At 44.9% G+C, this 12,108-nt stretch overlaps 1 long non-coding RNA gene across 1 annotated transcript; it reads left to right on the top strand.

Moving 5' to 3' along the window:
* The first annotated feature begins 576 nt into the window (after window positions 1-576).
* LOC133368844 (uncharacterized) lies at window positions 577-2,119 on the top strand. Its single transcript, XR_009758770.1, has 3 exons — window positions 577-649; window positions 1,287-1,403; window positions 2,059-2,119. It is a non-coding gene; the product is annotated as an uncharacterized LOC133368844 (long non-coding RNA).
* Window positions 2,120-12,108: the final 9,989 nt, after the last annotated feature.

Here is a 12,108-nt window from a genome sequence, read left to right as displayed (position 1 = left end):
CTGCCTTCAGTGGCAGTGGTCTGAAGGATCCAGCTGACCTTCCTCATCTTAGTTTAAGTCACAGCCCAGGCTTCTGCTCGGGGGGGGGGCTGACATCTCAGAAGACAAAGGTATAAGAAGGGCCCGAGAGGAGGAGAACTTGCTGTCCCATTTTCTGCTCCATTCTGACAGCTTCATGAAGCCTCATTTTAGGAAAGAGCAGAAGCCAGCAGTTACAACAACGGTCTTGCATGCAGTCTACCATTTGATTGAACCTAGTGAGGATGATGATGAGGCAAATTCTTCGTAGGTTACCTGTTTGATCTTTATTCTAGAGCTTTGAGTTGTATTCATTCAATATCTCTCCTGAAAGTTTTGCATATCTTTTCACTACTTGCTGATCTTTCATTAAGAGAGTGAGTTCAGTTGCACTGATAATGATTTTGGTCTCACTGGTTTTCAGATATTATACACAATGGCTTTTTCCATTCTGGAAGCGGATTTTGCATCGTCATGTTCTTGTGTGCATGCGCAACACCATCAATCTCATTTGAAGCCCATCTCTCTCTCTCTCTCTCCAGTATTGTTGCGTGCCACCCCAACCTCTGAGCAGTGAGAGATCTCCAGGGGTCCCAGCACTTACCCAGGGTTTGGTTTCCTTGGAAACAAGGTCAGTGGAGATGGTTGTGTCTTTATGAAATATGGGTTATTTATTTACACACATTCCAACCTGAGCTTAAGATGGAGGGGTTCAAAGCATCAGCAGTCCAATAGATCTTTCTTTTCTATCAGGCTTTCAGGAGGCATCCTAAAGCCATGGTGTGGGGAGCCAGCCTGTCTGTGTGTCTCCAGTTCCCAGCTTTCCTTTGATGCAACTAAAAACACAAGTTTCTCTTCCCCCCCCAGGGGGCTCTCCTGAAGAGTTTCGATAACAATAGGATCTCTTTGGCCCATTTGCCAGTTAAAGGGCACTTGATAGACCCATTAACCCTCCTGGCCACTCTATCAGATTAACAAAAGAGACTCATCTGACCACAGAAGCAGGCTTCTCCACTGCAGAGCCCATCTCCAGGTCCAGGGTTCCAGATCAGAGGCTGGAAGGGGACTCTTAGAAATCATCCATCACAATCCCAAACCCATAACAGTATGAACAATTTCACACCATTTCTCCTGAATGTTTTTGGACATCTTGTCTTTACACTTCACTTTAAACTCTTGTTTCTTGACTCGCTTTCAATATTTCATCCATTGCTAAAAATCTGTTGCCTGTTTTTTTCCTCCTTTCCATACTTCTCCTGAATCTACAGGTCCACCTATATGAAAATGATCTTTGCCATCAAAACCTCCAAGAAATCTTTAAATTGATACTGACAGACCTGCTGTCAAGGGCCCCAACCACTGAAAAATTATCATGCATGTTGGAAGTAAGTGTGTTAATGGTATGAGGGCGTGTTTCATTTCAGCAGAGCCTGGCAGGGAGGTATCACCCCCCCAGCACATCTTTTGTCAGCACTGAATCACCCAGCATGCACCCCTTAGACCCTTCCCTTCTTGGCAGGCAAGCCGAACACAGTGCAACATCATTCCACATTTCTGGCAATATGCTGTTAAGCATGATCTACAAATCCAGGCATAAATGCTTGATCAGACAGTCTGACAGCCAAAGCGTTGCTGTCTCCCTTAAATGTAAATGTACTGCCTTCAAGTTGATTCCGACTTATGGCGACCCTATGAATAGGGTTTTCATGAGGCTGAGAGGCAGTGACTGGGCCAAGGTCACCCAGTGAGCTTCATGGCTATGTGGGGATTTGAACCCTGGGCTCCCAGGTCGTAGTCCAACACCTCTGCTAGAAAAGGCACTCCACGTATTCCCAAGGCCCTGGGTGGAGCAGCCAGAGGAGGACCCCAGTGCATATCAGGGGCTGGATCACATGGGAGAAGGCGGTCCTTTCAAGATGTTGGGACAACATTTAAGTGACCTCCCTCTCTTAGTGGGAGAAACTCCATGGTGGATGGTGGTAGCCTGCCTCTATAGCCCAGATCAGTCCCCTGATTCTGTGGTTCTCATTAATTCCACAGGAGCCAAGTTGTTACAGAATATGAGGATGAAAAAAGGACCTGGCTGACAGCAGCATCCAACAGCTGCTGGCCCACGCAATGAAGCTTCCAGTGGTGTCACTAGCCGGGTGCGGGGAGTGCGGACCGCACCAGGGTGACTTGAAGGCAGTCTGTCTCCATATTCAATAAAGTGATGAATAAAAGAGGTAAGATGCATTCTCAATGACTGTCCCACCCGTAATTAACTCCAAGCCTTTGGAGCTTCACCAGAATCTGAGCCTGAGCATTTCCCCAAAGCACTGAAATACATACTTGTTTGGGCTGCCTTTGGGAGTCACCAATAAGCTAGCAGAGGGTAGGAGGTTCTAATGTGCTTTATGTTTGATTGAATATGATTCAGGTTCAATGGGATTCTATGTGCTCTTTTTAATTGATGAATATCTCCTCCCCCCCCCAAAAAAAATTGGAATGGGGCTATCCATTTAAACTAACCAACCAACCATTTGAGTAATCCCACATAGAATGAATGGGAGCTACACAAAAGTCTAGCAGGGGGGAAAAAGGCAGAAAAAAAGAAGATTGTTTTCTTTCTTTGTAGTCCAGCTAATGGATGTTGCTCTGCTGATTACTTAAGAGAAGTGGCTAAGGTTAATGGGAAGGAAAGTTATGACTGGTGACGGAGATGGATGAGAAATGTAAGATTAATTCCTGATGGAACAGTCTGGGGTCAGCAGAACAGCTACGATGTAGTGGATGGAAAATTGAGAGCTGGTTTTTCCATTACTGATATTAAAAGGTTCCAGGCAAACATGAGATGTGTGTTTGTGTTTGCCTGCCAAGTCTCAGCTTCAGGCTTGTGTCATCTCTCCTTCCCCTCCCTCTTTGCCATATGTGCCCCTAAATACAGGTGGGAGAATTTCTCATTTTATTTTCTCATTTTTCCATTTTAAGTTCTGGCCTCCACATTTCTACATCAGTTTGTGATGTCTTTTTTAAGTGCTCATGAAAACTTATCAGCATTTTAATGCATATTTCTCCTATTATACACATTTTGGTATGCCATGATGCCTAATATACATACTTTGCAAGCAATGTCTTTAATATAATGCAGCTCTGCATGTTATTTTCACTAAGATATGCATTGTGCCTGCTGCCCCCTCATATCTGCATTTTTACACACATTATCTGGTTGGAGATCTGCATCTCAGCATTCAGAAAAGTGCGGCTTTTGAAGGAAGGTTGTGTTTTGGTTTGCATATTGTTTCAAGAAGTGCAAAACAGGCAGTTCACCTTTAAATGTGAACTGAATCAAATTCAGCCCATATTTAGTCTCAATCCTTTCCTTCCCCTCCTGTTGTCCAATTACCAAATTACACAACTTGTTCTTGTGCTTATTGGTCAAACTACGGTTTAGAGGCATTATTATGCCTCTAAAGCAAATCTGAAAATTATGGCTACAACTGGGTTTCCAGTTCTGGTTTCTAGGCAAATGTATGGTTTGTAGCAACAATAGCTTGTGTATATCTGAGACATGGTTCCAGTGACCAAACCATAATGTGCCCTTGGTGTCTGAATCAGGCCTACTCTGCCTATACACAGAAGCCACTTTGTACACTCATAACCTGGAGACTGGGATAAATGGGCCTTTGATAATGTGGTTTCCGTTGTGCATGTTGATAAATCCCCTATCTTGTAGAAGCATAGTGTTATGGGTTTGGGGGTTGAGATAGATGATTTATTTGAGTCCCCTTCAAGCCTACTCATGAGTCCCCTACTCATAACCTTGAATCTGGAAGCGGCATCTGCAGTGGAAGAAACCCGCTCCACAGGTCAGACTAGTTTCCTTTGTTAATCCAATAGTTTAGCCATGTCAGCCTGTGAGTTAATAGACTTATTGAATGGTCAATCTGCATATCTGAAAGAATGTGGCCAAGAGAGATCCTGTTGCTATTGGAACGCTTTTTAGGGAGAGGCCCTCCTCTTCTCATCCTGGAGCCAGAGAGAAGCTTGCGTCTTTTAGTCTCATCTTGGGGGTGAAGCTGGAAAGACACACAGAGAGACCTGTCCTCTGTGTCTGTACCCCCAAAGCTATGGGCTTTGGGGAGCAAGATCTGATGGACTGTTAATGCTGAGAGCCCCTCCATCTTAAGCTCAGGTTGGGCATATATGTAAATCAGAGCTTGGAAAAGTTACTTTTTTGAACTACAACTGCCATCAGCCCAATCTAGTGGCCATGCTGGCTGGGGCTGATGAGAGTTGTAGTTTTAAAAAGTAACTTTTCCCAGCTCTGATGTAAATAAACCATATCTCAAAGACACCATACTCTCAGCTGACCTTTCCAAGGAAACAAAATTCTGGGTAAGCGCAGGAACCCCTGGAAGTCTTGCACTGCTCAAGAGACTGGGGTGGTGTGCAACAATACTTAAAGGAAAAACAAGGGAGAAAGTCTCTTTGCTCCCACTTTAAAGATGAGTCTACAAAAGCAAATGTAAGGGAGAGTGTGGCAAAAACTGGTTGATTTAAAGCACAACCTGTTCCTTAAAGCAGGGGGTCTAGAACCTTTTTTCAGACCGAGGGCTACATTCCCATCTGGGCAGCTTTCTGGGGGCCAAAAACCAGCAGTGGGCAGGGGCAGAGGCAAAAGTGCTTGATGCAACCAATGTCAAATTTACCTTTTTCCAGGAGGCCAGCTCCTACACACATTCACCCCACCCCACCCCCATTCTCCATCCAGGCAAGCAAAAAAACATGATCAGAGTTCCAGCAAAGCAGAAATACTTAAGGAGAATATATAGTAGGGCTGGTGAGGGATGTAGCCTAGGGAGAGGGAATGTGACCGGGGAGAGTACCAAGGGCCAGAGAGAGAGGCCTGGAGGGCTGCATGTGGCCCCCAGGCCTGAAATTTTCAACTGAGCAGCTTGCATGCAGGATCTAACACACACACACACACACACACACACCAAATTTTGGAGCAGAATATGGGTCATCTGGTGAAGCACTAACCCCTGCCCTCCATTTACCTCCCATCACTCATAAATGCTCAGTCAATTGCCCTGCCAGCTCGCTCTTACGTTTCCAAGAGCATTTCCACTGCACTTAGCCTTAATGAATGCAATTACTACTCGATGCTCCATCTGATCTCTTCCCTGCTTTACAGGGATCCTCTTGAGAGTCTTGACTGAAGCTGAAAGGTGGAAGAGCTGTGGGCTGTGGTGCCAGCATTTCTTTCCAGACTTCTTATCTCCCTAGAGCCTTCAGCAGCCCACAGTAGAGCCCTCAGCTCACTTTCCTCATGAAGATCTATGGCAACTATGAAGTAGTGGTTAGAGCACAGATGGGGAACCTGTGGCCCTTCAGATGTTGCTGGATTACAACTCCCAGCATCCATGGCCATCGGCCATGCAGGCTGGGGCTGATGGGAGGTGGAGTCCAGCAACGTCTGGAGGGCCAAGTTCTCCATTCCTGCGTTTCAGTGTCTGACTAGGACCAAGGACCACTCAGCACCCCGAAATCACTAGATGATCTTGGGACAGTCACCATCTATCTGCTTAACCTGCCTCACAGGGTTGTGGTGAGGATAAAATGGGGTTGGGGCAAGAACTATGCATGCTGTCCTTTGGGGGGGGAGGGAGAAAATTTGGCAATCTTCCTCTTTAAACAAGCCTTTTATAAGTAGAGACCTTATCCCAGTCTGGATTCATATCAGAATTGCTTTTAAAGATGTTTTAAAGATGTTTTTAGTACTTTTTCATTTGTTTGCCACCCTGGGCTCCCTTTGGAAGGGCAGGATATAAAGTTAATAACATAAATAAGTAAATGAAGAAATATTGGATTTTTCTAGGAAATGTGAACACTTTCAATACAGAAATGTTATGCTAAAGCAGACGACCCATGCAACATTGACATTTTATACCCTTTGACATTTCACAAAGGGAGAGGACACTAGCATACTTGGAATTATTATATTTTTTTAACACCAAGGATCATTGCAGGACACCCCCACATAAGCATACCAACACATGTACATGATACACACCATTGCATGCTGCTGAAAGCTCATTTCAGTTATTGACCAGAGACAAGGGCAAAATGAATGTGTGTACACTGCAGCGAATGATGGTTTTATATCAGGATCTCCAAGCTGGCCTCTGTAAATCTGTCATCTGTGCAGAACCAGACAAGACTCTGTTCCAGCCTTTCCCAACCAGTGTGCCTCCAGATGTTGTTGGACCACAACTCCCATCAGCCTCAGCTAGCATTGCCAGTGGTCAGGAAGATGGGAGTTGTAGTCCAACGACATCTGGAGGCACACTGGTTGGGAAAGGCTGCTTCTGTTCACTCATCACAGAACTATGTTAAAGGTCATTGAGCGAGCAGCAAACATGACAACAGCTTGGCCCTTCATATCCCATTCAGTGGGACAAGGACTGACTACAGATAACCTTAAGCATTCTGACTCCAAATAAGCCATGTGTTCGCAACTGTGTTATTCTAGCAATTAGTGTGCTTCTCTGAAATGCACAGCACATCATGGCAAAAGTGGATGGTTGGGAAAAGATCTGACATATATATGTACTGCTAATATAATTGATGCACCTGACACACAGTAGAAATCCAAGCATGGAAAACAATAAGGTGATAGGGAGCTTTTGCTAACTGTTCATTTCCTACTTAGTTTCCTCTAGGGCTGTGCACTGGATCTGGCCAAAGCCCTGCTGTTGAACTAAATTGGGCCAGTTTTGGGGGAACTGAGTGGGTTGTGATGGCCCTGGATTGCTCTGGGTCAAATCAGCCCACCTGTAGCAAACGGGGGCTGTCAAAAGTAGGGATGGAAGGTTTTCTCAGTTTGTTATTCTTCCAATCTTAAATTCAGTTCTCTAGATTTCTACAGCAATTTGCAATTAAAAAAATCCTTGTGAAAATTCCACAACACTTTAGTGCAAATATCTCCTACTAAACACATTTTTGTATGCAGATTTGACTAAGGTACAAGTAATTTCTTCGAATATAATGCATTAATATATTCATTTTTATACCCATTTCCCCCCAATATATGCTTTTTTGTAAGCATTGTTTGGTTGGCGAACTGCATCGCAAAATTCAGATAAGTGCAAATTTTGAAGGATGAGTGTGTTTTGGTTCTCATATTATTTTGGAAAGTGTAAATTCGATAAAATTGGCTTTAAATATGAACGAATCAAATCTTTGTCCCATCCCTAGTCAAAAGGTGGGGCAGTTGGGTGGCAGGAGGGGGAGAGGAGAGGCAAGCAGCCTCTCTAGGATCTGTTTCACCTCCATGTTCCCTGCAGGGAATGCACTAGCAGAGCAGCACCCAGCAGGGTTGAACTCTCTGGTCACCTGTGAGTGATTAGAAGGTCCAATCCTTCTCTCTGCAGGGTAGTTGAGGGCAGTAGTGTAGTGGCAAATTCAGAAGTGCAGGGTCCCTTGTTGGTAGTCACAGCAATGCCCTCTTCCATTTTTTTTGCTGCTAGGTTGAGAATGAGATCCTTGTTAATGCAGACACCTCTATGAGCCAATAAGCATGAAAGGGCAGAGTGTTAGCTGCTGAAAACAGTCTTCTCAGTGGCTGACTCATCTCTTTTTGATTGGCTCCAAATGAGCAGGAAAAGACAAGGTAGCATGTTCAAAGACTCTTCTCAGTGGCTAGCACACTCACCTTTCATGCTGATTGGCTCATAGGATGATGGAGACATAGGCACCCTGCTGGGATCCTGCTCCCCAAAAAGTAAGGGGTCTAAGACCCCCTGAGTCCCTGGATGACTACACTCTGGTTGGGGGAGCAGAGAAGATCCAGAGCCCCCTTCCAATTACGTAACATTAGGGCTGCCCCCTGAATTGATTCAGGGTCTGGATCCAGGTCAGGTCGGCCCCAGATCTGTCTGGTTCAGATTGGGGCCCATCTGGAGTGCCAGACTGGGCCCTGGATTGGAATGGGGGGAGAGGAAAACAGTGCAAAACCCTAATTTCCACATCAGGAATTTGAGCCCTTTCACTTCATTTTATAGAAAGAACAGAGCAACCGATTAGACCAACAATCAGGCACTGACTAAAATAATGGAGGGTTCCAGTGTTAGAGAGGGCTGGGCACGGTCGACCGCATGATTCATTTGCACACAAGTGGTTAATCACGAGCCACATCACCCTTTGCTTTTGGTCATTTGCATCCTTTCTTTGTGGTAGGCTCAGCTTGCTTGAAGTCATGGTGAAATTAACACATTCGCCAACGAGGGCTTCTTTACTAATGTTAAGCTGTTGAGGCAAAGCACAGTTGGGGTAATAAAGTCCATCCGGAAAATCCTTCCAATTGGCCCTGTAATAGTCGGTGTCGTTTGGCTCTAGTTCCACACTGTTGATCATTTGACCGCCATGGCATAGATTTCCCCAGTTAGGTGGTGCCTTGATTGGGTTCGGTGGTTTGGTTGTGCTACTTGTAGAGAGCTTCTTTCGCCTGCCCGCTCTCCGGCAGAGACAGACCTCACTGCATAGGGCTGCAAAGAGGATGGCAGCTGCCAGATGTCTCTGCATTGTGATGCCTTGGAAGGAAGGAAGAGGGTTGTTCAATTCACACCCAATCTTTGAATAGGAAGCAGAAGGGTCGATTAGAGATAGAAGGATCTGTCAGTTTTGGTTTCTCTCAGTATAGCTTTCTAGTCTTAAATTCAGTACTCCACATTTCTGCAGTAATTTGTGATTTTAAAAAAAAAACTTCATGAAAATTCATTAACCTTTTAGTGCAAGTTTTTCCTAAGAAACAAATTTTTAGATGCTGTTTTGACTATTCTACACATTTTTGGAAGGATTTCCACCCCAAATAATCCATTTTTCCATGTTATTTTTGTGAACATATTCATTTTTCTGCTCATTTCTCCTAATGTATGCATTTTTGTAAACATTGACTGGCTTGAGAACTACATCGCAAAATTTAGAGAAGTGCAAATTTCGAAGGATGGCTGTATTTTGGCTCTCACATTGATTTGGAGAGTGCAAATTTGGTAAGATTTCAATATGAGCTGAATTGAATTCCCTACCCCACCACTAGTGTGAATACACCAGTGTCAGTTCTTGGTTTTGGAAAGGGTTGGACAAGACATTCTCCATGGGTCCCACTCCTTCTGGGAGTCACTCAACCTCCTCACCACCATTATTGCCTTCTGTGCTTAGGGATGGACCCACCTACCAATTTTGGTTTCTCTTGGTTTCTTATTTTTTCCGGTCTTAAATTTGGTACTCCATGTTTCCCCAGATATATGTATGTGTGTTTAAATTCACCAGCATTTCAGTGCAAATTTTCCCCAGTATATACAATTTTGTTTGCAGTTTTGACTAACACACACACATTTTTCAAGCAATTTCCCCTAATACAATGCATTTCTGTATGTTATTTTCACCAATACGTGCAAGTTTATGCATACTCTCCACCAATAGAAGTATTTTTGCACACACCGGGTTATATCCAACATCAGCCCTACTCAGAGCAGAGCCATTGAAAATAAGGGGCATGAGTACCAAAAGCTGATTACTTTCAGTGGGCCTACTGTAAAAGGTGAACCTTTTACAGCTTGGGGTCCGAATTCTGTCCTAGGCAGCCTTCTGAGGGCCACATGCAGGGCTAGGGGCATCTGAGGGCAAAGTAAGAAATGCAAATGTTGCCTTTGTACAATGGGCTCATTTCTACACATGTGCGCACCCACACTTGATAATGGCAAGCAAAAGCCATTATCACAGTTTCAGGACAAATTTCAGCCACACAAAAACACTCAAGGAGTGTGTGAAGCAAAGGCCACATGGGGTGTGACTTGGGGGAAGAGGGTGTGGTTGAGGAGGAGTTGTGACCAGGAGGCAAGTCCCAAAGGCCAGACAGGGAAGCCTGGCAAGCTAAATGCTGCTGCAGGGCCTGAAGTCTCCCCACTCCTGCTTTAACTCTTTCACCTTCTACCCCTGTCCCAAGAAAATCTGCCTCTCCTGAGCTGATGTTTGCATTGCAAGAGAAGCTCCTTTGGATGCTGGGGCCTGAGACACCTGCCTGAGGATGCCATGTGCTGACACCCGATCTGAGATAGGGTTCTAATCTTCCCCTCCCAGCCCCAGACAGGAGCATCTCATGACTGAATTCCCTTTCCGAATCGCCTGTTGCGGAGAAAGACACACCGGCCGTGATCATGGCTCCACCAGTCTCCTCTGCCAGATCATTATAACCTCATCTTGTGGAGACATTTCATAAATGTTTTATTAATTATAGATAAAAAGCTTTGGAAAGAAAAAAGAAAGAAAGCAAAAGCTATTAAATGAAGGTCCCAAACCAAGCTGACATACTCAGGCTGCTCTGCCATCAGAGTCCTCCTTCATTTAAAACTAGTCTGAACCACATTCCATGAGCACCCCACTACCATCCTTTCAAACGAGTTCTTATGCTATAACCTCCTGGCTGGCCATTGTTGCCAGTCCATGCTCCAGGAGGGTCAGTGATGTTTCAACAATGGAAGTGGATGGTTAGGAGATGGTCTCCTGTTTGGTGACCCTCTCTGTGTGTTCTTGAATCTGATACCCATTGGAGCTTGGAGAAGGTGACACCACTCCAGATGCTGTAGTGCTGAAGACCCAGAAGAGAGCCTCAAAAAAGGAACAAAGGTTGCTTCCCATGACCTGTTTATGGAACCTCCACCTTCATTGGTTTTGCACAAAGTTTGTGGAGAGATTCAGGAATGTGAGCTATTTATTGAGCATTCATTTCAATTTGCTTGCAGTGAGCTAAGATGACACTGCATCAAGAAAGAGAAAGAGAGAGGGCACTGTGAGTCATATTAGTTGGAGGGAACTGCAGAGACAATCTATTCCAATCCTGCTGCTATATGCAGAATCTATTATGTCTTTGAATACCAGCTGCTGGGAATTGCAGGTGGGGAGAGTGTTGTTGTACTCATGCCATGCTTGCAGATATCCCATAGGCATGTGGTTGACCACTATGAGGATGCTAGACTATATGGCCTTTGGCCTGTCCCAGCAGGGATTTTCTTATGCTTTTAGGTACAGCTGCCAGCAATTGATGTAATTACATCAAGGAAGGAGGACCTGTGGTTCTCCAGATGTTGGACTACAACTCCCATCATCCCTGACCATTGGCCATGCTGGCTGGGGCTGATGGGGAGTTGAAATCTGATAACATCTAGGCCTGTGGCTGTCCACTATGACAACAGAATGCTAAACTAGGTGGCGTTTGGCCTGATCTAGCTGGGATGTTTTTAACCAGCTCCATTTGTGGATATATAGAATTATAGCATTGGATGTGACCTTGGAGGTCATGTCAATCAACCACTACAATGTCCTAATCAGATGGCTGTCCACCCTCTGCTTAAATATCTCCAGTGAAGGAGAGCCTGCCACCTCCCGAGGCAGCCTGTTTCACTATTGAACAGCTCTTGCCATTAGGAAAGTGTTCTTAACCTTTAACCCAAATTGCTAAATCAAATGAAGGTGAAGCAGCATGGGGGGCTGCATCCTCCTCCCTGTTGGATTCCTGGGGATTAGATGTGGAGCAGTGGGTGTGCCGTCTCATGGGAGTACCGGTTTGCTTCCACTTATGTGCTGCTTGTATATTTGCAAGCAAAAGCAAGGATGCGAAGACACTACAAGTGTCCTGTGCTCTCTCTCATCCAAAGGGAAGTAAAGACAACAGTGATGCACCTAAAACTCCTCATTGTTCAGAGAACTGAGGCAGCACATAACAGTACAGGAACATAGCCTTATACTGATCTAGACCCCTGGTCCATCTAGTTCACTAGAGTATTATTGACCTTGACTGACAGTGGTTCTCCAACGTTTCCCCCCATTTTACCTGGAGATGCTGGGGATTGAACCTTGGACCTTTTGCATATCAAGCAGGGTCCCTACCAACTGAGAAACCTCATTTCTGTTTTTTGGGCTTAGAGTGCAGCACCATCTTCTGTGAGAGCTAAAATCACGCTTAGAAGCATCAAATCGAATTATGAGCAATAATCTGGAAAATTTGACTGACATAAAATTGATGCCCACCTGAAAAGGAGGCAGCTGTGG

This window comes from Rhineura floridana, chromosome 12 (genome assembly GCF_030035675.1).
Source record: "Rhineura floridana isolate rRhiFlo1 chromosome 12, rRhiFlo1.hap2, whole genome shotgun sequence".
In the NCBI taxonomy this organism is placed as follows: Eukaryota; Metazoa; Chordata; class Lepidosauria; order Squamata; family Rhineuridae; genus Rhineura; species Rhineura floridana.
This window is presented reverse-complemented; position numbering and strand designations above follow the sequence as displayed.